This window comes from Larus michahellis, chromosome 13 (assembly GCF_964199755.1).
Source record: "Larus michahellis chromosome 13, bLarMic1.1, whole genome shotgun sequence".
Classification (NCBI taxonomy): Eukaryota; Metazoa; Chordata; class Aves; order Charadriiformes; family Laridae; genus Larus; species Larus michahellis.
Genome location: NC_133908.1, coordinates 4,989,152 through 5,014,410, shown reverse-complemented (window position 1 = coordinate 5,014,410; position 25,259 = coordinate 4,989,152). Strand labels below are relative to the sequence as shown.

At 45.4% G+C, this 25,259-nt stretch overlaps 1 long non-coding RNA gene across 1 annotated transcript; it reads left to right on the top strand.

The window, feature by feature from the left end:
* The first annotated feature begins 782 nt into the window (after window positions 1–782).
* On the top strand, window positions 783–5,830 carry LOC141750807 (uncharacterized). The gene is made up of 3 exons (XR_012589793.1): window positions 783–883; window positions 1,255–1,380; window positions 4,097–5,830. It is a non-coding gene; the product is annotated as an uncharacterized LOC141750807 (long non-coding RNA).
* Window positions 5,831–25,259: the final 19,429 nt, after the last annotated feature.

Sequence of the window (25,259 nt, the reverse complement as noted above, 5' to 3'; positions counted from 1 at the left end):
TGGGTCATTTCTTTTGCAAATGAAGAGCCGAAGCCTGGAGCAGCCTTAGCAGAGCCCAGCATGTGGGTCCAGGCTGTTCCTTTTATGAGCTGATGGAAATGGGGCCCAAAAGGACTTCCCTGATGGAGTTCTGTCGCAGCCTTTGTTATCTTTGCCTCCCGCAGCATGCACTGGGCATAGAATATGGATTGGGGGTTATCCTGGCTACCAGCACGGGCAAGAGGATGAAGGCTTTATGGCTGCATAGAAAACCTAAGGCTGCAGGGTATCCTTATTGCCATTCCACAAGGAAAATCTTGTTTTAAGATGTAGAACACATGTTTCTTTCTGCTTTAGTGCTCCTTTTTACCCAATCTATGCTAAAATGAGTAAATCCAAGGGCTGCTTTAAAATAATGCACATAACTGAGTAACAGGGATTAAAAAGCCTGGATTCTGTCCTTCATTCTGGTGGTAAATTGTCGGTTACTTTGACAAAGCTCTATGAATGCCCTATGCCTCAGTATTCCTGTAAAACACTGAAGAATAGTAGTGTATTCCTTTTTCTGAAACATTTTGAGGATTTGGCATATGGTGTGTTTTACATATGCAAAGTGTTGCTATTAGTAGCACCATTTGTCAATGAAATAACTTTTTGGTCTACTTTTTATGCAACAATGTTACTTTCTCTGAATTGTTGTTTTAGAATTAATTTTGTGTTATATAAACAATGTCAGTTCTGTTTTGCCATTTGCTCTTTTGCTTCTTTGCAGACCACCAGGGAACTTCTTTTGCTGTGACATTGTAATGGGAGGTGGAGACACCTCGAGGAGAAGGTCGAACAAGACAACAGCAATTACAGTTGATAACATCTACGACTTGAGAAAATCCTGCCTCAATTACAGGTTTGTGTGTGATCTATGCATGCCATCTTTCTGATGTACAGGTATTTAAAATAAGGCAGGACTGGAAATAACTGTTTCCCTTGTAGGAGCTCTAGGAACAGCTTCCTGTTATTATTGTCTTTTCACAGCCTCAGATAAGAGTAGGGCAGGGTGGGGGTTTTAAGGGGAAGGCAGCTAAGGTTGGAGGAACTGTCCTCATCAGAGTTTTTCCTCACTGCTGTGATGTCAGAGCTGTGACACGCAGCTAGAAGTTAGAACAGTCCTGGGACTGCCAGAACTTTCATTAAAGAGGAAAATGAACTTAGGTTTTTCAACCTCTGATATGTGTGAAGGATTGGTTTTTATGGATTTTTATCTTCATTTTCCTTTAGAAACCTCAGGAGGACTGTCCACCCTTCAGATCTGTTTTGATGTGTTTTAAATGCATGATAGGGAGCACAGCCACTCTCAGTAGGTTGCAGAAAGAGGACATAAAGTCATAATATGTCTTCGGAGGGGTAAGTGTGTTCTTTATTTCCTAGAAGCATCATCCAAGTTTATACCACTTTGTAAGAAGGGATGCAAGAGAAGATGAATGTTTCTGAGGGCTTGGGGACAGTTTCATGTTTGGGGTAAGGCTGAGGTTAGCCATGGAGCCAGTGTCCAGGCAGTAATTTGACAGCAGACATGGGCACACAGTAATGCAGTCTCTGAAAATCACAGAAGCCTGCTGAGTTATTGTGAGCTGGAGGAGATTTTGTTTGCGGGCACATGGGTTTGCCTGCCTCACATTGTCAAGACATAACTGAGACATAAAGGAGGCTGGCAAATTGCAGAACACTGATGGAAGGGGGGGACAGGGGACAGAAGAAGAAAAGTTAAGAGTTTGTAGACAAAGGGCTCAAGCCTAGTTGTGAATTCTTAGCAGGTAGCTGGTCTTTAAATGAAAGCATTTGTCGAATAACATACTGATTTAATGTGGGAATTGGATAGATACCTGCAAAGGTTTTTGTACCCTATTTGCAGTATGATTACAGATGTTAACAGAGAAAGTGTTTTTACTTTCTACCAAGGTGTGTATTTGTTCATATAACTAAACTATATAGGGCAGGCAGTATAGATGACATCATAGAAAGTGGATGACACTATGGGGTATATATAATGTCCCCACAAATTATGACTGATATGCAAATAAGGCATATAACTTGCTTGCCTTCTGTTAGTACCCCACCATAGTGTGAGCATCATTGTTGGATTATCCAGGGCCTCTGCATCAGCAGCACTTCGCTGTAACTGGCTGATGATCTATATCCCCTGTCCCACAGACCCACTCCTGTTCCACCTGGGCAGTGCACCCTACTCAGCATCTCCACTACACGTAGTAGTGGCTTTCTTGGACCCTGTGTTATCTCCTTTCACTGCACTGGGACCTCAGTGTCATGATGTAGTTGCTTGGTTGTACTCAGCAGTGGCTGTGATCAGACTGCACGTCCACGCTGTGCCCATCACTGAATGGATGGACCAGATGCATTACACAGAGCACAGCCAGCAGCTCCTCTCTGGTCAGTGTGTGTCCCTTTTTTGTGCCTATCAGGGCTCAGCGAGGGAGTAAACCAGGCGCTGCATGGCAGGTTGCTAGGCAGTCACCCCCTCCACTTCCCCCAGTATCCAACCACAGCTCTAGCTGATGCACAGGGTTGTAGTATTTTGGGATTGGTCCCTCATTTCAATTTTTTTTTTAACTTTCAAAAGCCTCCTCTTGAGCCTTGAACCATTCCCGTGATGGAGACTTGTGGATTAATTGCCAAGGACTGAAAAGTTGCTGATAGATGCGTGCAGAAACTAGCTACATGGTTGGCCATTCCTGTAAATCATTGCACTCTTCATAAATTTCATTCTGGGCTTTTCCTTCAAAGCCCTCTCCCAAACTGGACACAAAACAATGGACACCAGCAGGCAGAGCTCCCAGTGACTAGGATATTGTCACATATCCAAAAGCCTGGTGGGAGGAGCAGACATGAGGTCTGAATTCATCCTGGCAGGGAGATTCGGCTGAGAGAGGAGGAAAAGAAGGTCAGAGGCAGCTCCAAGGAAACAGCTTTGGTTTAAAATGTTTCATTAGAGTTTTCACGCTGGAAATATAAAGTACGGGAATACAATTGCTTGGCAGAGGAACCACATTTAGTAACAGTCTTGTGTACATTCAGTACTCTATACAGAAGACAACAAAATATATCCCTGGCCATCTCAGCAAAACTAGGGGTCCCTGTTGTAAATGTGACTTTTTTCCAAAATAGCTCACATAATCTAGAGATTTTTTTATCAATATTGATAAAACCTGTTCTTTTTCCAGTAGACCATTGCTCTTTGCTGTAGCCATGCAGCCTTTGCAGGGGCAGACTAACTTTATCTAAGCAGTGTATCAGTGTCAGTCCAGCTGGGAACATTATCGGGATGCTCACCTTGCATTATTTCCCTTCCTTCTGTGTCTGTCTTTGATTTTTCCTGTTGTAACTCAATAAGATAATCACGGTCGCCCTTTTCCAAAGGGTTAGTCCTTCCCCTTGTTGATTTGACAAGCTCCTTTTTTGAAAGTAATTCTCACCTGCCACATGAGCTTTGTTGCCTCTAGGCCTTTTACCTCCTCATGCAGGCGGGGTTGGGGGTTTGGACTGGAACACACACCTGCAAGATCTAGCCAATGCAGGGATAGATGGGAAATGTCACCAGTGAGGAGGTAGGAAATGGGATGCCGGTATGTCTTGTCTGCTTTCTTCTTCTGGGACATAGCTCGACCAAAGAACTGAGCAGTTGAAACATCACAGAGGAGTATGTGATGTGGATGGATTTTTTTATGGGAAGGCAGGATTAGTTTACGTTTGGTGTTTTTTTTTTTTTAAGTTATAGGTGAAAAACTTGGAGGGACTTTGTCATTACATCCCAGTGACAGTTTCAAATTCTCTCTGGCTTAGAAAGAAGTGCTTCCCAACAGACTGGCAAAACAAAAGCACATATACAGCACCCTGCGAAGGTCATTCCTGACCAGACCCTGAAACAGCTGAAGTACAGATTGTCAACCTTTCACACTGCCAACTCTCCTGGCATGTTTGTACCCAGGTTCTTTTGTCAGCACTTGAAGTAATTTTTATGTTCTTCACTACTGTGCTGGGCAGTGTGTTGTCAGGGCCCTGGGTGCACCAGCTGACTCTGCAACCTCTTTCCCCTGTTCTACAGGTTTGGCTGCCTGTGTTCAAGGTCTGCCCTGATATGGTGGAGTGTAACCTGGCATCAGTCAGAGTGCTGTGAAAAGAGCTGTGTGCCAGAGAGCTGAGAGAAGTCTGCTGGGGCCTCCCCACTTCCCTTGGGAGTCATGACACAGAGCTGCCCTTGTCCTCTGTCCTCATCTGGGGTAGGCTGTAGGAGTGTCTGTGCCTGGCTGTGTACTTGCTGATCCTGACCCTGACTTGACTTGCTGGCTTGGCCTTAGACGTGGCTCAGCCCTATGGGCTTGTCTGACAGTCACCGGGCTCCTGGCAAATGTGGTTACTGTCACTGGACCTGCTCTGCTTATCTTGCTTGGTCACTGTGGCACTGTGCCCCTTTACACTGAGGTCCTGTCCCTGCCTGCCTTGCTGCCAGCCCACCTCGCCTTTGCCCCTCGTGCTTCCCAAGCTCCTGCATTGCCCTGCTCCTGGCATTGACCGGAATCTTCTAGACACAGCATCTCCATCTGTCTGAGAAGTCAGAGAGTAAATGGGCACCGACACGAGAGACATTGTGGGATCATGCTGGCTTATTGCTACGACAAATAAGAAAGATATGGCATTAGCTTTGCCTCCCTTCATTTCCAGCTTCCTGAAAAGGCGAAAATCGGGTGTATTGGCAAGATCTCGGACCACCAAGAAAACAGCCGGCAGGAGGAGCTCTCTAGACATTTCGCTGGATCGTTTTCAGACAGTTGTAGCTGCCTGTTTCAAGGGCATCAATTTAGATCTACTTTCTTGGGACTTCCTTGCAGACAAGCCAGCAGCAGCAGAAGGCAGAGGTAGCTTTGTGGTATTGCAACTGAGCAGCTCCAGAGATTTTTGTTTTTTGGACACTTCTGAGGTTCCTTCTCCCACCCCGATGTCTTTCTCTATCATTGTTTCAGAAACTTTAAGTGTGCCTGAAGATGTTAGGGATTCTTTTTGGTGCCTGGAAAGGGCCAAGTGTTTTATCTTCCAAGAAAGTTAGTGTAAGATTTCATGGACAGCATCCTAACCACAGAGTAAAGAATTCCAAAGCAATGCTTTTCTTTGCATATAAAGATATCCTCCTGGATTCCCCATGACCTCTGAGGGGACTTGTAAGCAAAGCAGCTCTGAAATGTATCAGTACCCCTCTGAATATTGGCCTGACAAAGTTATTCAAATAGTTCTGTCTCCTTGTAGTTCATGAACTGTAGTTCATCTTCTGTAAGAAGCAAGTCCGGAGGACAGTAGTCACTCTTTGGCACAGCACTGTGTTCCCATTAGTTAGGTGCAAAGTATCATCCTGCTTCTTAAGGCCAGTCCTGCAGCCCTAAATTGCCTGGGCCCCATGGCCCTGCCTCTGCACCGCTTTTAAAAAAGAATTAAGGTTATTTTTTTTATGTGGTGAAGTCTTTACTTTTGTAAGTCTGGCCGTCATTTAGTTATCTAAATGGGAACTAGGTACCTTCTAGTCTTGAATGTTGCTATAATAATTATTTTGATTCTGAATGTGCCAGAAACTATTCTAATGCATATCAGCATAAATTAAGTCAATAGAGATTCTTCAAATTTATCCTGGTGTTCAAGAGAATGGAATTCATGCACTTCAATTTACAGCTTATTAAGTGATCAGAATTAATGAACTCGCAACAACCTTTTCTGTTCTTGTTTACACATTTTCTTCCTATTCACTCATAATGTACATGATTTAGAAAAAGCAGAGAGTTGAAAAGGCAGTGTGTGGGTCAGATGTGTCCCATGGAGCACAGCATTGTGCTTCAGGCTTTAATCATATTTGTAAAGCCGCTATGTAGAAATGGCACCTTCTGACTCAGCTGATGCACAGAAACCCAGCTCCATTCTGAATGCTAGAAAAATATTTGTACTGAGGAACAGAGAAGGTGTTCTTCAGAATCACTGGAGGATAATAGATACAAAACAGTTCCTCCTTGTTTGAGAGTCATTTTTCAGTGTGGTACCGTGTTCCTGTCTGGAGGTTGGGAATAATGCAAACCATTGGATCCACCTTTCATTTTATTCTGAGACTTAGGAGTCACTTGGGATGGCACCAAGAAAACCTCATATAAACCCTCTTTTTCCCAGGACCTCAAGGTACTAACTGAAGGTTATCCCACTGTGTTTCCTTCAGTTCAAGGTTGGAATGACAAAAGGATCCCTTTGATTTTCATAATGTGTAAGGCTCAGCTTGTCAGGCTGCATGCTCATCTGGACATGATTTCTCTCTGACTTCATAGAACAGGACAACTTCTAAACACTCCATCTGATCAATTGCAAAAATTTCAGAGACTTTCTATTATTACTGGGAGAGAGGGAAGACCACTAATATGTGAAAATACTAGGAAATAAAAAAGGGAAAAATAGGGGAGCACCAGTAATTTAGATACTGCTGCATTTGCAGATGAAGCAACTGGGTGATAGCACTTGTGTACTGATATCTTTATCTCATCTCTGTCTATCACTCTAGAAAAGTTATCATGTGAGCACACTGAAAGATCTGTCACCAGATAAATAATAATACAGGGCTTGTATGCAACCTCTGCAGAACTGGAGGAGAATGAAGATCCAAAGTTAGAAGGAAAAAGGATGGGGGATGCACAGCAACCCAGGTATGAGGGAGTTGAGGGTATCCTGTTACAGCGATAGTGTAAGTGTGCACAGAAGCTCTGATAGCGACATTTAGAGGACCCCATTTACTCAGGGAAAGGAAGCAGATGGGATATTAAGTTGCTATTGTAGGAGAGAATGAGGGATTCCTTAAGAGAAAAATGTTGGAATCAGCAATGCTACACAGCCAGCCTGGGGGCACGCATGTGCCCTAGGCATTGGAGGGGGAGCTGAGAAGTTTGGAAAGGTGGCACATGAGGCATTTGTGCAGAGGAGGAGTGCGGCTGATGAAGTAAATCCTTGTATGAGAGAGCAAAATCTTCAAAGGAACGGCTATAGATAGTGAACTGCCCTCAAGAAATGAGAAATAGAGGGCAGGCCAGCCATCTCGCACTGAGCAGCTATGCTGACAGAGCTGCTGAGAGCGAGGGGGGCCAAGGCAGCAAATGGGAAAGGTTATTTCAAACCATGTGGGCTGTTTCTGGCCGATGTATGACTTGCTGAAAACCAGAGAAACTGGTTAGTAACTCAGGCAGGCTAGAGTGGAGCCCAGGGCTGGACAGAGCTCCGAGCAGAGCCAGCCAAGCAGCTAACTGGGAACTTGGTCCCTGCAGAGCAGCTGAAAGGGCCTGCCTGGCTGCTCCTCTCTGTGCTGGTGCCGAGGTGGGGCATCTCAGGGCTACTGGGCAGTCCCTGGGTGCGAAAGTACCATGCAGAGGCAGGTAGTCTCTGGAAATCAGTGTTTGGCAAATTCCTAGTTCTTTTTACCTCTTTTTGCTTACGTACTTGCATACCAATGTTAAAAGGTGAGAGAGAACCACAGAGGAAAGAGTGGAGAAGTGATACTGAGGATTTGTAAAAACGGGGGGATGAGAGCCCATGGTTGCATTTGAGGCTGGTGGAGCATGCTGGGTTCACAGTACAACTGACTGAAAATTCTGAGTGAAGAACAAATGTGTCTTAATAGACGTTTCAAGTACTGCTCTGTTTTCTGAATTTCTGAATTTGTTAGCTTTTTTTCTTCTTAGTGCTGAATGTTCAAGCCCACAAGGCAATAATTTAACAACACTTCTAGTATTTCCAAGCTCTGTTTCTTTAAGAAGTTCATAAAACTTGTCACAATACCCCAGTAAAGCTCTTTCTGCAGCGCTATCTAATCCAAAGTAGTTTGTATCAGATTTATGTTCTGGCAGCTCTGTGATAAACTTGGACTCTACCACATTACAAACACAAAAGATTACTTGAAAGTTGTTGTTATTGAATTTGAAGGACTCTTTTGTTTCATGGAGTCCTGCACCCCCCAGTACCAGGGTTGTGGTCTCCAATGGCTCTGCACCTCATACATTTACAAACTTAGGCAGCCTGGAATTAAGACATTTCCACCAGTGACAATTTAATATTTTGGTAGATTTAACCTGTTCTTTGTGTTAAAATTGTGCATGTCAAAAAACACAGAAGAAGATATAAAGCATTGGAGAATTCAGTGAGGTCTGGTATTTTGACCAAAGGGTCCTTGAGATGTGAATGTTAGGTTTCTCCTTTCTCACGTAAGTCCCCTTAAACCTGCTGTCTCTGTTTGTAAGGCTTCCCTGAAACCCTGGATCAACCTTATGACGTTCCTAGAAAAAGACAATTATGCAGAAAATTATCAGACTCTCAATTCGCCTGGTGTGAGCCCTTGCAAACTTGAGCCTGAAAACAAAAGATTGAAACTATGATGTCAGTCACACCCTCAACACAGATTATAGGTGTAACCACAGGAGGAATTAATCACAAAGTCTCTCTGATCTGAAATCAAGCAGAACTCTGGAAACAGATGCCAAATACCCAAGGCCAGAGACCTCTCATCCTGGGGCCAGTTCTCATGTTAGCCGGTGCTCTAAAGCTTGTTGTATCTCCAATTTATGGGAAGAGTAAAGATTACTGACATCCATTGTAGAAGTCAGAATGTTTTTTTGTTAAAATGAATCTGCATTTGGCCGAAGTAGTTTTTCAGACTCTTACTACAGGAGAGAGACATTCACTATCTCCACGCTTCCAAGTGAGAAGTTCACCTTGTAACATCAGGTGTACCCTTGAGGTTGCAACTAACAGTGACTACCATCATTAACAGTACAACAGTCTGTACTGTCTGACTGCCCCTGGAGCAAGCGATCAGTTTAATCATTAATGAATTCATCTTTAAATTACTTGTATTGAAAAGGTTATATATTACTTGTATGGGACCACGCAACCTGGTCTTTATATTGTTTCTGTACTCATGACCATTACCACCTATTTTGTGTGTGCATTGTCTGGTTCTGCTGACATTTGTAAAGCATTCACTGAATTTTTGATGTTTTCTCCTAATGTTGTATCCCAAACATGTGACACTCTAGCTAAGTGGGATTCTGGTGGAGGGTCACTCTGCATTCTTCCAAGATCTGTCGGAAGCCCAGGCGTGCAAAGGCAGCAGCTGAACAGGGACAGGCAGAGGACACAGTGAACTTCTTGGCTGGCTTCTTGTTTCCAGCCCCATGCTTTGTACTGTTGTATTCTGCTGTGAGAATCCTTCAATTCTTCTTCCCTTTGGGTCTTTAATGCTACCAGATGGAAATCCAGCTCAACTTTCAAAAACTCTGAATAATTTATTAAGAACAAAATTGTTGGGTCTGAGAGCTGGTTCCTTCTCTCTCTCTTTCTCCATTTCTCTCTGCAAACTGCCTTTCAGAGGCAAAGTTTCTAATTACAGGTCAGGGAGGCACGTTTAACCACACAGCAGAGCCCTTGATGCAGCATTAGAGAGTGTTATTTATACACCTGAATTAATAGGGATGCAGCATTTCAGTTGAGAAGAATAAGGTGGTTTTCAATTTCACTCTTTTTATGTGAAACAAACCACATCAGATTCACTGGACTTTTTGACCTAAATTATTGGGATTCTGAGTAACTAACAAGTAACTGCTGTGCAGAGCTAGAGCAAAAAGAAGCAAGAATAGACAGAGAACTGCACACATAGCAGGGGAACAACAGAAGTAGCATGTATCGGGAAAAAAACCAGAAGGGGATAGAAAGAGGAAGTCATTGGGAAGATGGAACAGGGTAAAAATACAAATATGCAGCTGTCTATCCCAAGGAAGGCTTTTGGAGAGTGGTAGCATCCACAGAAACAGAAGGCTGCAGTGTGTGAGCATGCACCCAGATACCTCAAAATATTGTTGTTTTTTAAGGCCAAGAATAGGAGAGGTGGAGATGAAACGTGAAGCGTGTGAGGAGTCCCTTGTACTCTATGCTGCAGGGAATGGGATCCCTGCACCGTCAGCACTCAGAGTCACCGTCAGCTGTTACTGGAGGTATTGGTTCTGTAGCACTGAAAGGAAGTGGGGAGTCCTGGGTAGGATTGTTCCTGCAGTATTGTGAACTCCAATGGGTCTTATTTACAGCAGTGCAGAGGTGAATTTTCTCTGTGATTTTAGATATGAAGCTCACAGTCCCTGTGGACTTTCATCCAGTTTTATCTCTGTCTCTGACTTTTGCAGTTTGGCTTCCTGTTTGTTTTTTGCTTGGCTGCTTGGAAAGTCTGTGAAAATTTCTAGAAGCTTTCTGGACTTTTTTCAGGGTTAAAAAATGGGAGAGCTGTGCCTATGCGTCTGATTGTGTCTGATATGGAATACGCTGAGTTGACTGAGATCCTGATGCGCAGACTCATCGTTCGGGCTCAACGATGGGTCTGTGTGTCTCCCAACAGGTAGATGTGTTGGGCCACATGATGGGAAAGGGCCCCCAATGCTAGGCTGTTCCTTCTAGCAGCAGTTCTCTGGGTTGTGGTTCATGGATAAGACACTTCTCCCATGGTGTGCCCAGGTACCTGGCAAAGCTATGAAACTCACTGCGACCCGCCAAGTCAACGTATCTGCGAAAATCTCAAAGTGACAGAGAGAGAGGGATGCTATATTTCAAAATAGCTAAAATGCAGGTTCTGTGGGTATGGAGCAAAGCAGAGTAGCCAGAATACCGGGTCTTATGCTCCGTATGTGAGACTTGGCATGGCCTTGAGCTCCTAGAAGCCGTATTTTGCTGTGAGTGGTAGATTTCTAGAAGCCGTACTCAGCAGTCTCTAAGCTAAGCTAAGAGACAGATGAATGCAACGCAGTCAGTACCTATATGATACATTACTTAAGGAAAAAAAGGTTATCTACTTTTGTAAATTTACTTTCAATCCCAAGATAATTTTTTTGTTTAGATTACCTATACTGTGAACCTTGTTCTCATGTATGTCTGCAAATCATTACCACAATGCTGGAGCAGTATGTGCAGGGAATAGAAACTGATTCAGCAGGTACAGAGCATCACAGTGCTCCAGCGGTTGGATCCATCAGGCTGGGTCTCCAGCAGCGTGTCAGGATCCAAAACTGGCTTGCAAGCTGGATGGAAGCTCAGTTGCGGAAAAGAGGTCACAAGCTTGAAAGAGCAAGCGAAAAGAGAAGTCTTCAGCAGAGAAAGATGGAAAATACTGCTCCCCAGGACGCAGCCCAGCTATGCTTCCTAGGCTTTGCATTGCCAACAGGAGGTTTTCTGCTGGGCTGCAAGGAAGGAGGATGGGGGGTCTGTGTGTGCTCTCCTTGTGACATCCCTGTTATTACTGTCACATGCAGATGGCTGACACCCGCCATGACAGAGGCAACTGAGGGTTTGGTGTTGTGCTGTACTAGACAACTTGTCGGGTGTGTGATAGTCAGGCTGCCCTTCCCGTAGGAGGAGATTTAGAGGGAGCTGTTGCTTTTTGGTATGTATATGGTTTTCTCCTCCAAAAATAGCTGTCTGTCGAAGTGGGAGGATTTCAGAGACGGGAGAGGATTAGCAGTGATGACATGGATGGTCATATTTCAGGGAAAACACCTGTAAATCAGTCTAAGCCTGTAAGTAACAATCTATTAAACTGAGTTCACCTCAGCAGCACTCACCCCGTGTCTGTTCGAGAAGGCTGGAGGCAGCTACCCAGCCCTCAGAGTACAGCTGGTGCTACAAGCTCAGCCTTTTCCCATCTTCTGCATCAGTGCAAATGGAGCAACTATGGATGTTTACAGCTGACAAGACAAAAAACACTTTGAAGAGGTGATGGCATTTCTTTTTAATACATCTTCTGCATTTCTACTTCTATCTTATCCCATTTCTGACCTTTCTTGGAGCTCTGAAATGCTTTTTCTTCTTGTTTTGTTTTTATGGGCGTTTTAGCAGAGAAAATTTTTTAACACAACAGATGAGATTAAGTCTTCCAGTGCTGCCCCTTCTGTTCAGCAGAAGAGCTGCTAGCAGGGATGTGTTGCCTGGTTTTCTGGAGGTGAAGCATACAGCTGTTCTAGCATCCTCTGCCCTTTCCAACCTGCAGGCATGCAGCGAGAAATCAGGATATTAACTTGAATCCTCTGTTATTGCCGCTGGCTTCTCCTCTTTCAAAAAGGGCTCTGCCATGTGGAATTTCTGAATGAACTGCTGCAAACTCCTGTTTAATGAACTTTGCATAACAAAGCGTTCGGAAAACATTTCCTATAGTACATGGTTTAACCACAAAGTAATAATGATTGTTAAGTTACTTTATGAACAAACACTCTGTACCTGTGACCTGGTGGTGAAAATGTGACAGAGTCACAGAGCTCAATCCAGTTCTCCCATCAACTTCCAGAGTGATCTCTGACATTGCAGTATTTTTGTACCTGGGTTCCACTTTTCCGTTATCCTGGGTTTCCAGAAAAATAATATCAACCTCACCAAGGTGAATTTTTTCACCAGCCTCTGAAGACATGTTGGATCTTTGCCTGGTTTGTGCAATTGAGATTGATATTTAATCGTTCTGTTACCTACTCTCCCTTTTATATAACTTACACATGTGTGTATATATACTTACTTTTATATAATTTACGGTGAATGTTGCTGTGAAAGACATTGCAGTTGTTTCAAATATTAGGTTTTAATAGTAGTTTATAAGTTTTCTTCCTTTTTAAAGGAAGCCGGAAAAGTTTCATCATTCTTATTAGCCTGTCACCACTACATTGGTGTGTAGGTTTATGTAACTTTGGATCCATACATAACATAGTTTATGTAACTTAAGAAACTTAGGTTTCTTTTTTACAGGGGTTGATAGTAGGTACTTCAGAGAAAGTATCTAGTATAACATGCACAATAGAGGGTCACTTGGTTTCCCACCTGTAAGGGAATTTTCTTCTATAGGTGAGGCAATGAATATCCAGCCGGAACTGAGGTCCCAGCTCTGACCTCAGCACGTAAGCTGGTCCCATAGGGTCTAATAAACAGCTGGTTCCAAGAGGACTACATCCTTGCTTGAAGCTAAACATATCTTTAAGTGGTCTACTGATCTCAGACTGCAGATCCAAGATCTGTTAAATCCATTAAATTGTGTCCTATTTAATGTAACTGGCTGTTCCAATTAGTATAAATGCCTCTTTCTGTTGTGTGACTACTAATATGAACGTGCCTATCTGGGTAATACGTGACATTCTTCAGGGCACAGCAGTGCCTTTAGGTCTGCCGGAGAGTAGCAGCGTATCTATGTGGTATGGGGCGCACAGTGTGGCTCTGGATAATGCAGGACTAGACACACTGCTGAGCACTCGTTTGCCTGCTCTCTCCCGTATGTTTGTTTTCTTGGAGAAACAATCCTGGATCACTAGATCACGGCAGTTGAGAAGTTCAATAACTAGATTTCTAGTTCACCATTAGAGTTCTAGACAGACAATACAGATCTCTCTGCACATCTTCACAGCAGTGCTGTGTCTGCCCTGCCTGTAAGCATGGGGATTCCAGGGATGCTGATGCTGGATTTTCCAAAAGGGAATGGGAGTAAAGAAACAGGACAAGTTCAACAAGGCAAGTGCATTTCTACTGTTTCCATATCGGCACAGTAAGACAGCTGCTGCAGATCTGAAGGGTTCTTAGAAGTCACCGCTTCTTCAGGTCAGTTACATACACTGTTCTCCCAAGAAAAGAAAAATTTGACATTCAAAACAATTCGCATACAAAGAAATCAAAGTGAAAGTCATCGTCTCTGTTTTACAGATGCGGATACTAAGATTTCAGCAAGGATTTACACAAATGAGAGAAAAATAGGGGTCAAATCCTGTATAAGGATGCTCTTGTAAATCTCTGTCCTGTGTTTTCACTAATAAGCGTTCAGACTTCCTTCTGGCTTTGGAGTTTGGGAATTGCTGGGAACAATCGGTGTGTCTGAGCTGCTGCATTCATCACTTCAGGACTGTGCTGATAATCACTTTCCTTGCTGAAACACATCACTCTAGTTTCATTCCAGGAACTACGGATGTTAATTTCTTAAGAAACTTTTGTTAATTGTAATGTAAGCAGTTTCTGGGGAGGGGAAGGATCGGCTGTATGAGGAAGACGATCCAGTGCTGCATGTACAGAACAATAAAGATCTGGCTGTGGCAAAAGCCTGTCCCCAAATTTTCTCGAGTGCTTTTGGGAAACACTGCACCTCTGTGGGAAGGGCGGTTGGCCTGGGTGAGTTGCTGGCATACAGCTGCTGACAAAAATGCAGTCTGTGCCATCGCCTGAGTAAAGAACATTTCGTTTTCTAGTGGGCATAAAGAGTTGCCAGTGTCATTGAAATTTTGTAGCTCTGAATAGTTGCTGTAAATTTCATCTGGGCAATATCCCCAATTGTGTTAGATATAATTACATTCAAAGTTCTTTTTAATCATTTATTTGGAACATGTCCCAAGATTCAGCAGTTTTGGATTGGGACAGAAATTGAATTATTTATTATCAATTAGAGGTTGTCAGAGCCTTTGACACCACGTCGAGCTGGCATTGTTTGCTATCTGTATTAATGATTGTATAGATAAAAGCATGAAATTATTGGTTAGGAAGCTTTTATTCTAGACTGAGAAGGCTAGTTTGCATACTTGGCTGGATGCTTCCCTACACTCACTGTCATTATGGCTCTGTTTAATCAAGTCAACGTTGCCTGTGGAATCACTTGCCCATAAATTGATGAATTGAGTGTAAGAATAATTCCCCCTAGATGGAACCCAGTTGTGACTTCCCTTGCCATGTCAGCCCAGCACATTTAGACTCTTCTGCTTTGGCTTTGGTCTGCTATAGACCCTGGAACAATCTTTGTCACATCTGTTCTTTTCTTACCAGCGCAATTTATTGATGGCTATTGGTGCTATGGTAATGCTGGATGCTGAGCTTTTGTTCCCCCAGGTGAGGGGATGGAGATGATAACCTCACAGGTGTTCCTGAGCTCTCTTCACAGCTCTCTTCTGCATCCTTCTCTCATCAGTGTGGGTCTTAAAAATAATTTCTCTTACTGTGTTTTGGCACCTTGCAAGAATCCTCAGCTCAAGAGGAAGATCATGTAACAGAAGGCTGTAGAGGGTAATCCCAGATACATTGCTGCAGAAAGGGGAACTGTCAGGAAATCAGAGGAAAGGAGCACAGGAGAAGATGCCACTTGTCTCCTTGAGTGGCTGAGGAGAAAGGGTGCTCATCTGATGTTACGTCATCCCCATGTCTTCTGGATTTGGCTGTTGCCAGGGTTAGTATAGCCTTAGGGGGAGAAAGAGGGAAAAAAACCCTTCTGAGGATATACTTGCACAATTTTTTTGTAGCAAATATTTACTTTTTCTGCCTGCACTCTGAGCTGCTGGAAGCAATGTGCATTAGCCCACTCCAGAGACCGATCCAGCATGTTACAAAATGTGATTTGAACAAGGTTATAAGAAGTTACACACTAGATCCAGGGAGAGAGCAGGAACTTCTCATGTCATAGATATAATAATTCATGTTATAACTCCCTCACCATTTCTACTCCTCACTGGAGTCAGTTTCCCTCATGTCAATCTTCTGTGAATTCCAGTATTGTTTCTTGATGTTTATGTAAATTTCTCAGTGGGATTACTGATCTTTTAGGGGATTTCTTCTTCTGATTTTTTTTTTCTGCTCCACACAGATTTATCAAAAGCAGGGTTGTCCCCCTGTCGTGGGGAAATTATCACAAACACCACTTTTCCAGTTATTTCATTACAGTGAAGGAAACTGGAACTAGAAAAAGACAGAAGTTCTCATTTAACTGGGAAATGTTGAGATTTCAAAACCTTTTCCATTCCAGAATGAATCACATTTTAAATCAAACTTTCTTACAAAATGAGACTCTGAAAACATTGTTTTGTTTTGGTGAGAGTAGTTTCTCTGATTTCAGTGTCTTTAAACTGAAAAAAAGTTATTCTATTAGCTTTATGTAACTTTTTTAATAATTGTATTTTTTTGTTGCTTTGAAAATATTTTCTCAACAATCTCCAATACACTGCAAATACCAAAATAGGCCTTTTTGACATTATTGAAATACCTCATTTTTTGGAACAGAAAAATTACCATGTTTTTCAAAACGGTTGGGTTTCAACAAACATATTTTTCCTGTAGCATTCCTCCACACACAAACACTCATTATCTAGACAAATATTTTAATACTATGTAACTCCCATTCTTTTCAATGGGTGTCTGTATGGTAAGAAGTACCTCTTCCAGTGAGCTCATTTGGAAAAGCCGAAGCTGCATGTATCCAACCTCTCAGGCGCAGTACTGACTTCCACAAAGGAAAGTATGCAACTGGAATTCCTGGAACAGACCTCTCTTGAAGTATGTGCTTTGTATCAAAGACACTGTTTCTCAAGGGAAAAAAAAAAACAACCAAACAAAACAAAACCCAAGCCAACCAAAGCCCAGCCTGTAACAACAAATCAACAAAAATAAAACCACTTTTGTTATAAATCAGCTTTTGTCTTGACTTGCAGAAGGTGCAATGGCCCCTTCATCCGCTCAAATCCTTCTACTTAGGAAAAAAAAAAAAGTGGAAATGGAGAATGCGGCATGTGGAGCTGCAGTACAATCGCACCTCAAACCCTGTGAGCAACTTTTCTTTCTCAGTCTGGTAGTGATGTTTGTGATTCCCAACCTCCCTCTTTGGAAGCCGACAAGCAGCAGCAACTCTCAACTGAGGCAGACTTGGGAAATGACTAATTAAACAGTGATTGCAGGATTGCTTCCTGACCTGGGTATCAGACCACAAGGGTGAAGCTTCATAAAGACAGAGTGAATGCAGGAAGCAGTCCTGCATATTTCCACAATAGGGGCATTATGGAGACATGCCCTGGAGGCTGCTTGAGACCTCGCTGAATGGATCCTGATACCATCGGGGAATGGAGTACCTGCTAGTTCAAAGCAAGCCTGAATGCAGGTTTTAATCCCTTCTGACAATTGTTGAGAGGAAATGGCCTTTCCTCTGACCTTATCGTTGTAAACAACAACTAGTCATCAGGCTTGTCCTGCTAAGGGAATAGTCAAGGTCTATGCAAGGATTTTACTTCAGATTTTTTTTTTCTTCTCTGATTACAATGGTTTAATTCTCTAGACCCGAAATGCATTCTCACCCCTTAATATACTGGCTTCGGGTACATTCTTTGTTAATTATTGAGTCCATACAGCTCGGCCTGGTTCAAATTAGCTTCTTGGAGCTGTGGGCAGACATCCACGGCCGGTTTCGGTGCTCAGCCCTGTGGTTGTTTTGGTGACGGGTGTTGTGAGATGCCTTTTGGATACACCGGTATCCCCAGAACTGGGTGTGAGACAAGCTGACAAACTCTTCTAGCATGACAGAGAATCACTAAGAGCTGTAATGGCCAACAGGCAGGATGGAGGACTTGCTGCTGGGCACCATTAGTGTGGCAGTTTTAATGTGATGGAAGGATGCATGCACTTCTGGAACTACAGCAGAGGGTGGATTTAACTCTGTGGATTCATATGGCTTTTAGTGCTCAGACAACACAGATGACAGAGGAAATGAGACAGTAGCTTTTGCTGCTCCTGGAGTTAGAGCCAACTGTCTGTAACCCGCAGGACGGAGTGACGATGCAGAAGAGGGCTGACTCTGCTGGAGTGGCAGAATTTCAGGATGATGAAATCCACTTTTCCCCAGATCTGTGCAGGACTCTGCCACTGACAGGCCCCCAGTATTGGGAAGCACATAGCCGTGGCCACCTGTATACATCCCCTTCCCAGTTGCTGCTCATCAGGTGCTAAGTGGTGTAACACAGATCAGCTGTCACAGCCTTTCTAAAAGGGAATTTTTCAGAGCTATTAGGAGGGTGCTTCTGTGCCTGCTCATAGGCTTTGGCAGGGCATAGGAGGTTACTGATGGCTTTGTATGAATGGCTTTTTAATTTGACTTTTTAACTCTAGTGGAGGTTATGGGTAGCACTCAATGTGTCTGCTCTTTGGTTCCCCTGCGCGAAGTCAGATAGCAAGCTAGAAGAGATTTCTCCCTTGCAGAGCCTGGCTGATCACTGCAAAACGAGGGATGGGCTGCAGAAGTCAGTGTGTCTGAGCTCTCTGGAAGTCACAGCTTTTTCACTAGAGGAAAGGAACATTTCTTCCCTAGGTAAAGACAATGAATTGTCATTTTTTCCTTGTTATCCTGGTTGACCCCGCTTAACTTTTGCTTATCTAGTTTATGAGGATTCTTACTACGTGCTTTGATAAGAGAAATGTGGTGTATTTTCAGTAGGCTGAAGTTCGCTATATGTAGGTCAATATTTCTAGTGAGAAACCTGTAACGGTCTGCAGATGAGAAAAGGTTAAAAGCTGCTTTCCCTGGTTTTGTAGGAATGTCTGAGCAGGCTGTGGCAGGCTAAGGGGGGAGACTGGTGGGTTTTTATAGAAAGGATGGCTCATCTTCGCAATTATGTAGTACCTGTGGTAAGTTTGGGCTGTGTTTTGTGTAACCTATCTCTCAGCAAAGGGAAAAGCCTGAACGCTTGGGGGAGCAATCTCTGAACACTGTGTACATCCTCTGCCAAGTGGATGGTCAAGGTCAGGGTCTCAAGTGGTGAAGGAAACAGGGTTGGATCTGCCCTGTGCTTTGTTTCTGGCATCCACGTGTGCTGTGCCGTGAACAGGCTGTACCCAAGGAGGTGGGTTTCTCTCATTTTCACCAAGTATCTGTGGCTGTGGGTGGAAGAGGCCGTTATAAGAATTATTTGCAGTCTGTCCTGTAACCATATGAAGTTGTTTTGCTTGATCCATACTGAAATGAGTTGGGATCACTTTGCTTCCAGTCTTGTTCAGAAAAAAAATATACAAGGCTGTGGCCCACGTGTACCAGTGGGACTGAGACATGAGTAAGTGGGAAGGATCTCAAGAAGCTCTGACGTGATATGCCTGAAAGGATTTCCTTTCCTCCCGCCCTGGGGGGTTGACCCTTGTGGCAAGGTCGCGTAATTAGGCTGCTTGGAGATCTGGTCACTGGTTACGGTGCATGCTCTGTACCTTGCAGGACGCCAGCACGTCGCGGGGGGCAGTACCACCATCCCGGTTGCCTTGTGTGTGCTGTCTGCATCAGGGTCGCGTTGTCAGAAGACTGAAAGGAAGGATACTAGAGGAAGCATTCCCCTTTCAGTTGGGATTAATGCCATAGTTCTTGAAAGAAATGCTCTTTCCAACCACCCCACCCCTTCTCCCCCCTGAGATTTACTTGTTTATATATTTGCAGGTGGTAGCTCTTTGCCTTGTTGTGGTATTACCTGTGCTAAGGAGAACCATAAAAAGCTCAAGCACTTACTGATTCAGTAGCGGGAGCCATTTCAACAGCGATAAAACCCTGCTTCTCCCTCAGTTACGAAATACCTATCGCATTTTCTCTTCCCACCCTAAGGTTCCCTTTAAGACTTTTTGAATTATTTCCTCCACTTTATAGAGCCGTAACAAAGGATGTGTGGCTGGATCACTGTGCCAGCTTTACCTGAGTAAAAGGGCCCACAGGGAGGCTGAAAGGGTGCCTGTCAGCAGGCTACTAATTGCATGTGTCCATCAGCAGGTTGTCCTTCTACCGAAGAATGTTATCTTGAGATGAATCCATAGGCAGCACAGAAGGGTCTTGTTGAGAGAGGCAGACCAGGGAGCTATAGAGTGCTGCTACTTATCAGGACAGTGTCTTCACAGCAGGTGCAAGAGTGAAAGAAGAGCACTAGCTATGTGAGAACTGCTTTGCCTTGCAGTGATTGTGTTAAAAGGGAGTACACTTTGCTTTTTCTTTGTCATAAGGGACGACTTGGGTTGCGTTTTGTGCTGCTTTGCAACATTTCCACATTTCTGGAAGTCTGCAGTAACTGGTTAGCATTCTGTGGCGCTTTTACTGCTTTTCCTGCTTGTTTTGTCCCGTGCGTGTTAACACTGTGGAACTTCAAATGCACTGTTTGTAAAGAAGAGCAATCTTTTTCTTTCAGAGCTAGTGAATACTGTAATGCACTGTCTTGGCATTTTTCATACCTGAAACTTCCCCACCCTCCCTGTATAGGAGCAGCACACATTGCTGTTCTACAGAACCTGAGCTCTGCAAGTGTCTAAATATTCTTGTACAGTTCAAATGTTCCCTGTGTCCTGTCTTGGAAGCTTCTCACTAAAGCCAGGTAAAAGGGCAGTTACTTAAAAATACTCACATGTGGTTAGGCTTTTTTTCTAATCTACTAAGAAATAATCACAATCACTTCCAGATTGTTTCTTGCACTCAAAGAAAGTGTTGCCAGAGCTGACAAGGTCTCATTCTCAATATGGTGTATATTGTAATTAGGATATATATTGCTATCAACACCCTGAGACCCCAGGAGAACATGAGCTGAGGATTTTGCTTGTCTGCCCTTACTGAATGCATGTGAGAGTCTCATGAATATTTTTGAAGCAGGTCAAATACTTGCCACCGCAAATCTATAGAGGCCCTAATGAAAGCAATCCTTTGAGTGGGAGTGAAGGTGGATTTCTCCTTCCTTACAAGAAGGCTCAAGGAGTGCTGGAATAATTCTGAAGCAGTAGGTAATGCCTGTGGAGTGAGTTTTCGCTCTGAAGTCGGGGAGGGGAGGTTCCTGATCTTCATTCAGCTGCAGACTGGCACTTAGCACATGTCTGGGGGCAGTGGAAGAGCCAGACAGGACTGTGGGATGGCAGTGATATACTTAACATGGAAAGAGAGATGCTTCCCAAAAGCAAGTTTGCTGATTATATGGTAGGAAACAACTTGGTGTTAAGGAGACTTGGGGCAGGGTAGAATCCTATTATTTAGTAATTTATTATTATTAATTATTATTTAGAGGCACTTATATTGTTAAATGAACACCTCACAAACATCATTACCCAGCAAAACGTCACATGTGATGCTGTTGGGAGGAGGGGAAGCAGTGAAACTGAGGCAGCCTGTCACCTCCTTGATGCCTCTGGAGTGAGGCAGAGGAACCCCCCCCCCCCCATGCTGCTGGAATTCAGTTTTAAAGCAAAACGACTCATGGGACCCTTTTTAACCTGACCAAGAAACAGCAGGTGTCTGCCTGAACCCTCAAAGAAGAGGGCTGGGTGGAGATGCAGGGTGTGAAGTGCTAGTCAGATGGGGTGACATCAGAGCTGGTAAGACTACATGTCCTTATCACTTCAGAGCCTGACTGCCAACATGTTTGCTCCAATATTAGCCCTGCTGCTTCACTGAGAAGCAGGACTACTGAGGAGACAAGCGGTTTTATCCCAGGGTTTAGCAGCGATCCTGGGAATAGAAACAGGTATTGGCAGAAGAACTTGCTGTCTGCCTGGAGAGCCTGACAGCCAGTAAACCTCCACCTCTGAACATCTGGCCATGGGGACTGAGAAGCCTGTATTTATCCATTTGTGTCTTTGGCTGTTAGAAGTGGGCAGGAATTTTCCTGTGCTGTTGAGCCAGTGCTACATCCGTGATTAGGACCAAGTTCTGTTCTGTTTCCTTGAGCTGGACTCATGTTGCTGGAGCTCCCTTGCACAGCTTGGTCACACCCTGAATCTAATTGTAAGGAAAAGGCTGGTGAAATCCCAAATGTTGCCATCTTCATCGCTAAAGTTTCCCCCTCTTAAGGGATGAGTTGAATGACTAATTCTCTTCCCGCGCACATGATGCCCAGGGAGCTGGAGCTGAGCTGCAGCCCCAGACACTTGGGGATGGAGCTGGTGGCAGGAGGGGAAGCCTGCGTTTTGGTGGAGGTGTGGAGGAGGCAGGTGTCCCGTCTCCTATTCCTCAGCAGCCAAGTTTTTCTGTTCTTCAGGGCTACGTACATTCAGGTAGACTTTTTTTTTTAAAAGAGACAGAATAATGCCTGCAGTGGCCTCAATGCAAGCAAACTTATCCCCGGACTTCCTCTCCTGTTGGTTTGCTTGGTGTTGCCTTAGAGCCAGGGAGAGCCTTTCCTATAAACTCCTGCACAGAGGAGGCCTGTTACTGTGAACTCTTGCATAGTAATTAAGGAAACAACTTTGGGCTCCCACCACTGGTTACGCAACAGGGCTGGATTCAGCCGCTGTTTGTCACCATGCAGCTCAGCACCAGCAAGCTGGTGCCTCTCTCCAGAAACCCCTTCTTCGCCTTCATCCCCCCGCTTTGGGGAGCCGCTTTGCAGATCGCAGGAGTTTCTGTCCCACAGTCGGCTCCCAGGTAAATCCTGTCTGCGACCTATCGAGGGAAACTGTAGCCCCTCGGCAGAAACGGTCCAAGTTTCCAAGGCAACTCTCCTCTAACCCTATTTTGAATGCTGCCTCGTTCCCACAGAAAGTTGCCCGTTAGTCTCGTCAGCAGCTGCTGTGGGGAGCACGCCACCTCCAGAGTTGTCGTCCTTCGCTGGGCTCTTTATTCCCGTAATGAGCAGCCGGGGGGGGCGCAGTGGCATGTGGTGCTAGGCGCTGCTGGCCCCCCAGGCAGGGCACCGCATCCAGCCCAGCTGGGAGCCGCTTCTGAGCAAGCGAGGGGGTGGTTGTGCCTTTCTACCTTCCCAGCGAGAAAGAGGTGCTTGGGGCTGCTGGGAGGAGTGCGGAGCGGGAGGCTCGAGCGCAGATGGGGCTGCTCTTAGGTTTTTTTTGGCGAGCGGGAGGGTGACAAGTGAAGAAAAAGGACACGGCATTTTATTTAATTAGAAAAACCAAACTCCCTAAAACTAGCCTCCGAAGGGCCTCCGTTGTCATCAGCTGCACAAAGAGCTGTGACAAATGAAAGGAACTGAGCAGAGAAAAGGCTGCTTTCTCTTTGTGTCTCTTTCCCAGCTTCTGTTTGCTTTGCTGTCTCCCTTGCTCCCATTGATCAGGCATGTGGAAACATTCCTCCTCCTGCGCTCCCATTGTGGCCGCCCGGTTGCCAGGCTGCCGTTGGCTTGAATAACTTCACTAAGCCAGGCCTCTCCAAAACCATGCCATCCGGCGCGCTGGATGCGGGGCCAGACGCTGCCCTCCCATCCTCCTCCTCTCCCTCCCCCTCCCCGGCAGCACAGGGGTGCAGTGAAAAAATGCGCCAAAGAACAAGGGAGGTAATGCGGAGCCCCAGCTGGCCCGATGATGTGGGGGGAGAGGGGTGAGCTCGCCCTAAGAAAATAGGGGCAACAAGGAGGGGACAATGGCTAGCCTGGGTCACTGCCTTAAAAAGAAGGTGGGTGGTGGTGGCGGTGAGGGCTGCTAGCCCAAAGTTTCTGAGCAGAGAGGGGACAAAAAGGCACGTTTCCAGGGGACACAAGCTAGTAAAGTGCAGTGAGGTAAACCCCAGCCTTGTTTCCCCTGGAGGGGAGAGGCGGCGAGGACAAAACAGGAGGCAGCAGGCAGCCGGCTGTGACTGGGAGCGATTCGTGGCCAGCTCTCGCTGGCTGCGCCACAAACGCGTCCCTTCAGCAAACAGGGCACCTTGGGCCAAGCTTGCCACTGCTGCTGGCTTGTGCAGCGCCTCTTGTTTTGGTGGCATTACACCAGCTGGTGCTGGAGGTGACACTGGTGCCCGGTGCAGGTGACAGCTCTGGTGCAGAGTGTGGCTGTGCTCCTGGGGGGCTGTACCCCCAGGACTTGCCCCTGCAGTTAATTTGGGGTGGCTCTGGTGCTGAAGGCACTGGACTTGAGCATGAGGTGGCTGCCCAGGGACCTGGGGGGCTTGTGCTGTGCTGCAGAGGGGCTGACACCTGACCGAACCTGCACGCAGCTCCGCTGCCTACAGCCATTATTATGCTGGATATGAATCTGGCCTATTGTTCTTAATGCTATTTTTCATCGGTGAAAGAGCAGTAAGCAATCTGTGCTTTCAGACGTGCTTATTGACTCAGCACAGCCGGGGCTGGATCCTCAGCTGGTGTAAAGCAGCCCTGGCCCATCAGCTCTCTGTGTCACCCGTGACCCCCATTTAGTCTTCGCCCCGCTGGCAGCTGTGTCCCGGCGCTCTGGATCAGAGGAGCTGTATGACCACGGGCTGTGGCTGCGGCCAGGCAGAGGATTCCCTCCCGGTGCCGGGTGGCCCCAGGTCTGTCCTGCATCCCAGGAGGTAGAGAGATGTCCTAGGGCAGCTGGAGCCTGAGCAAGGCTGGGTTTGCTCTGCAGAGGGGTCCCGGGTTCGTACTGGGTTTGTACTGGTTTGAAGGGCAGGGACTGCTGAGCTCAGGTGATTAACATAACAATCCTGGGGCTCTGCCTTCATCCTGCGGCTAAAGCCTGGTTTGCTCAATCCAATTTCCAGCCTCTGCCCTTTCTTTAGCAGGCTAATTACACCGGCAGGACAGTGGAAATGACCTTCTTAAAGCCACAGTGCCCCTCGTCTACTTACCTGTCAAAACACGGGACACAGAGCACCTATATCATTCTGAGAAATAACATGTTTGGGTACAAATGTACTGAAGTAGCAGAGCACTCCGCTGGAGTTCACAGTGGTAACTTGTGGTGTTCCTCAGTAGTGGCGTGCGTTTGTAAAGATCTTTCCAAGCAAGGCCCACTGACTAGTGGGGCCACGGAGGTATGAGTTTGTGCAAATTTAAGTGTGCAATGTTACACCAATAAATGTGCAAAGTATTACCATCTCGCACAGAAACCTGTGAGGGCGCTGGGCTGGAAAGCTTCTGCAGCGCTGGCTTCTCTCATTAGTCATCCTAGCCTCATTCTGTCTCTGTAATGCCAAATGCCTGGCTCTAGTGAAGCTCTGTCCTCCTCCTGCACAAACCTGGACGTGGCCTTTGGGCCCAGAGAAGATGTGAAGCTGACGGCTGGTCCTGCAGCAACCACAGCCCCGGTGCGGGGGGCTGCAGCTCCAGATGAAGCAGCACAGGAAGCGGCAAGCTGTCCTGCTGCCAGGCAAGTCACAGGAAACCCTTGGGCTGTGCACAGGATGCTGATGTGGCCATCAGCAGAGCAAAGGATGGGTGTTCCCAAAGTCCTCGCACGGGCTTGTCCACTGGAGCAGAAATAGGTGATTTCCAAGGCAGGTAGACCATGTTTCAAGCATGTTTCTATACTAGTGTTCTGACCAGTTTGTAAAGGCCTGTGCTGTAGGTGGTCTTCATATTATAACTCTCCAAACTATGTTAGCAGCCATATAAATCTGCCCCTTCGCAGAGGATAACAGAAAGTAAAAGCTTGTGCCTGACCAGTAGCTTGGCATAGGACATATCCATTGTGGTCCTGTTGAAATTGTCAGCGATACCTTGTTTAGGCTGAATTTTTGCTTAGGA